This window comes from Molossus molossus, unplaced genomic scaffold (assembly GCF_014108415.1).
Source record: "Molossus molossus isolate mMolMol1 unplaced genomic scaffold, mMolMol1.p scaffold_m16_p_6, whole genome shotgun sequence".
Taxonomy (NCBI): Eukaryota; Metazoa; Chordata; class Mammalia; order Chiroptera; family Molossidae; genus Molossus; species Molossus molossus.
This window is the reverse complement of record NW_023425399.1, coordinates 55,414,000-55,418,967: the sequence shown is the minus strand read 5'-3', so window position 1 is coordinate 55,418,967 and position 4,968 is coordinate 55,414,000. Positions and strand designations below refer to the sequence as shown.

Genomic DNA, 4,968 nt, shown 5'->3' with positions numbered 1-4,968 from the left:
TCAGGGTTATTAAGCTGTAATTTTTTGTTTTAATTTTTTTTCTTTATCTGCTTTTAGAGTTGATTTTATAAAAAGAGCTTATAAGCTTTCCTTCCTTTATAGTTTTTTTGAAATTCTTTGAGAAAGTTAGGTGTTCATTTTTCTTTGAATATTTGGTAAAATTCACCTGTAAAAGCATCTAGTCTCGGAATTTTGTTTGTTGAAATTTTTTATTATTGATTTAATTTTGTTAATAGTTATCACTGTTCAGATTTCTGTGTCTTTATGATTTAGCCTTGGACATAGTATGTTTCTAGAAATTTATCTATTTCTTTTAGGGTATCTAATTTGTTGGCACATAATTGTGTGGTTTTATCTTATAATCTTTGGTATTTCTGTGGTGCCAATTGTCACTTTTTATGGTTTATTTTAAATGCATTTATTTCGGCCTTCTTTTTGTTTACTGATGCATGTGATTAAATGTTTACCAATTTTGTTTATTTCTTTCAAAGAACCAGTTATTGGTTTCATTGATATTTTGTTTTTTACTCTATTTTATTTATTTATTTCTACTTTGATTTTTATTATATGTTTTTCTCTTCACTTTTTTTTAAACATTTTTTATTTTATTTTATTTTTGTTACAGATGTTTCTCCTTTTTTACCCTCCTCCCTATCACCCGCACCCCGTCCCCGGTTTTGTTGTCCATGTCCATTGGTTATGTGTACATGCATATGAATTCTGTGGTTTATCTTTTCCCTCCACCCACCATCCCCTCTTCCAAGGGTTGACAATCTGAAACCTACTTCCACGTCTCTGGGTCTACCCTATTCCTCAGACTGTTATGTTCATTATAATTCCACAAATAAGTGAGATCATGTGGTATTTGGCTTTTTCTGCTTGACTTGTTTCACGTAGAATAATACTTTCCAGGTCTCTCCATGTCGTTTCAAAAGATTAAAAAATCTTTCTTTCTTACAGCTGCATAGTACTCCATTGTGTACATGTACTGCTTTTTTATCCATTCGTCTACTGATGGACATTTGGACTGTTTCCAGATCTTAGCTATTGTAAATAGTGCTGCTATGAACATGGGGGTACATATATTCTTTCTCATTGGTGTTTCAGGCTTCTTAGGGTATATTTCTAAAAATGGGATCACTGGGTCAAATGGCAATTCAATTTTTAAATTTTTGAGGTAACCCGATATTGTTTTCCATAGTGGCTGCACTAGTCTGCATTTCCACCAGCAGTGTACTAAAATCTCCTTTTCTTTACACCCTCACCAACACTTGTTTGATGATCTGTTGATGGCAGCCATTCTGACAGGTGTGACATGATACCTCATTGTTGTTTCAATTTGCATCTCTCAAATGATTAGTACTGTTGAGCATTTCTTCATATGTCTCTTGGCCATTTGTATGTCCTGTTTAGAGAGGTGTCTATTCAGCTCCTCTGCCCATTTTTTAATTGGGCTTTTTGTCTTCCTTTTGTTGAGTTGTATAAGCACTCTATATATTGTAAATTACCCTCTTACCTGATATATCATTGCAATGATGCTCTCTCATACAGTGGATTGCCTTTCCATTTTGGTGGTTGTATCTTTTGCTGTGCAGATTTTGAGTTTGATGTAGTTCCATGTGTTCATTTTTTTTCCCCTTTGTTTCTGTTGCCTTAGGTGATGTATCTGAAAATTTTGCTGTGTATGATATCTGAAATTTTGCTGCCTACATTTTCTTCTAGGATTTTTATGGATTTATGGGTCACATTTAAGTCTTTTATCCATTTTGAATTTATTTTTGTGTATGATGTAAGTTGATGGTCTAGTTTAATTTTTTGCATGTAGCTGTCCAATTTTCCCAACACCATTTATTAAAAAGGCTGTCTTTACTCCACTGTATGCTCTTGCCTCCTTTGTCAAATATTAATTGAGCATAATGTCTTGGGTCCATTTCTGGGTTTTCTGTTCTGTTCCTCTGGTATATATGCTTGTTCTTGTGCCAGTACCAGGCTGTTTAGATTACAGTGGCTTTGTAGCATAACCTGATATCTGGTATTGTTTTCCCACCTACTTTGTCCTTATTTTTCAAGATTGCTGTGGCTATTCAGGGTCTTTTTTGCTTCCATATGAACTTTTGAAGTATTTGTTCTAGTTCTATGAAATATTGTTTTCTTTGTTGTTGTTGTTGTTGATTTTTTTTTTCTCTTTCTTTTAGTTCCTTTAGGTATAATGATAGTTTATTTAATATCTTTCTTGTTTTTTGAAAAAAGCTTGTACTGCTACGAACTTAACTCTTAGAACTGCTTTGGCTGTGTCTCATGGCTTTTGAATCATTTTCATTTTTATTAAAATATCTTTTCTTTTTTTCATCTTATTGTTAACCCATTCATTGTTTAGTAGAATGTTATTTAGCCTCCATGTGTTGTTTAGTTTTCTGCTTGCAACTGATTTCTAGTTTTACACCACTGTGATCGAAGAAGATGCCTGATATTATTTCAGTCTTCTTAAATGAACTGAGACTTATTTTGTGGCTTAATATGTGATCTATCCTGGAAAATATTTCAGGTACACTTTAAAATAATGTATATTCTGCTGCTTTGGAGGTTAATTGTTCTAAAAACATCAATTATATCCATCTGGTCTAGTGTGTCATTTAAGGCCATGGTTTCCTTGTTCATTTTCTGTCTGGATGATCCATCCATTGATGTCAATGAGGTATTGAACTTCCCTTCTATGATAAGATCACTGTTTATTATTTTCTTTACACCTATCAATATTTGCTTTATATATTTAGGTGATCCTATTTTGGGTGCATAAATAATTCCAAGGGTCATGTCCTTTTATTGAATTGATCTCATTATCGTTATGAAGTGTCCTTTATTGTTTCTTTCTAGTCCCTGTTTTAGTCTATTTTGCCTGATATAAGTATTGTTACCTTAAATTTCTTTTTTCTTTCATTCCATTTACATTAAATGTCTTTTTACATCCCTTTACTTTCAGTCTGTGTGTATCTTTGGATTAACATTGGGTCTTTTATAGGCAGCATAAGTATGGGTTTTGTTTTCTTATCCATTTACCTACCTTATACCTTTTAATTGGAGGGTTTAATCCATTTACATTTAAAGTAATTATTGATAGGTATACAGTTTTTGCCATTTATTATTCATATTTTTGTTTCTTCTTCTTTTTTCTCTCCTTGTTGTTGTTGTTGTTCTTCTTCTTCTTCTTCTTCTTCTTCTTCTTCTTCTTCTTCTTCTTCTTCTTCTTCTTCTTCTTCTTCATCTTATTATTATTATTCAGAAGTTCCTTTAACATTCTTTGTAATACTGATTTGATGGTGATAAACTCCATTAGTTTTTTCTTGTGTGGAAAGCTCTTTTTCTCTTCTTTGATTCCATATTAAAGCCTTATTGGTTAAAGTAATCTTGGTTGTAGGTTCTTGATTTTTATCACTTTGAGTATTTTGTGTAAATTCCTTCTGGCTTGCAATGTTTTTGTTGAGAAATTTTCTAATAATCTTATAGGAGCTCCTTTGTAGGTAACTACTTTCTCTTCCCTTTGGAATGTCTCTCTTTGTCTTTAACTTTTGGCATTTTTTAAAAAAATATGGAATATTTCATAAATTTTCATGTCATATTTGTGCAGGGGCCATGCTAATTTTTTTGTATTGTTTTAATTTTAGTATATTTGCTGCCAAAGCAAGCACTGGCATTTTAATTACAATGGACCTTTGTTTGAGCCTCCTTGCATTTATCTTGTTTGGGACTCTCAGCATTTTTGAAACTTGTATATCTATTTTTCTTGCTGGGTTAGAGAATTTTACAGTTATTATTTTTTAAAATATGGTTTTAGTCCCTTGCTCTCTCCTTTTTCTGGTACTCCTATGATGTACATATTGGTACAATTGATATTGTTCCAGTGTCCTTACCATCTGGATAGAAAAAGAGCTCAGCAAAGAAAGAGTCTTGCCAGCAATTTTATCCCCAGAGAGATCTGCCTTATCCTCAGTCCCCCAGGCATTTTTCTGAAGCCAGACAATTAATTTCCTCCCAATATGTTCCTCTCCTGGAGCTAAGGGTGAATATTTGTGAGTGACAGAGGTGTGCTAAGGCCCTTTAAGAGAATGACTAGGACTACGGCAGCTTTCCATTTAACCTGGACAAAATCCCCATTAATTTTTATTACCATATGTCATGGGGACTTTTCTTCCTGGCAATGGTGCTCTGGTCTGGGGAGATGGGTGTGGGGCTGGGAACCCTCATTCTTCAGGGAAGACCTCCTCAGCCAAGATATTCCTCCTGACCCTTAACTGCCAAAAGTAGGTGTGGAACCAGCCTGTTTTATGATGTGGTCATAGGAGGAGGTGAGCCCAGCATTTACCTACTTTGGCATCTTGACTGGATGTCCCCCACTATTTTGTATCTTTATTGTGATGTTGTTTATACAAAGGCATGCATTTGTCAAAACTCCTAAAACGACATTCTAAAAAGGGTAAATTTGTTTCTGGCCTGTTTGGCTCACTGGTTGAGCATTGACCCATACACCAAGAGGTCACTGGTTTCAATTCTGGTCAAGGCACATGCCCAAGTTTTAAGCCAAATCCTCAGTAGGGGGCATGCAGGAGGCCAGTCAATGTTCTCTCTCATTGGTGTTTCTATCTCTTTCTCCCTCTACCTTACTCTCTCTAAAGCCAATAAAGAAAATGATGTTAAAAAAGAGGGTGAATTTGTTGTATAGGAATGAGACCTTAATAAACATGACTTTTTTAAAAAAGCATTCTAAAATAAGACTGAGGCCAATTATTTGGTGAAGTACTACACACAAACACATTTTGTAAAAACTGAATGTTGGACAGTAGACGGTAAAATGAATAAACTGTGTGATTTGGTTTAAGCTAAACTTGAAAAAAAATAACATTATGCTAAATAGAAGAAGTCAAACACAAAAGGCCACATGCTATATAATTTCATTAATATGACATTCTGGAA

At 33.9% G+C, this 4,968-nt stretch overlaps 1 non-coding gene across 1 annotated transcript; it reads right to left on the bottom strand.

Annotated features, from left to right (window-relative positions):
• Positions 1 to 3,580: 3,580 nt before the first annotated feature.
• Positions 3,581 to 3,682, bottom strand: LOC118619405. Its single transcript, XR_004957185.1, has one exon. It is a non-coding gene; the product is annotated as a U6 spliceosomal RNA (small nuclear RNA).
• Positions 3,683 to 4,968: the final 1,286 nt, after the last annotated feature.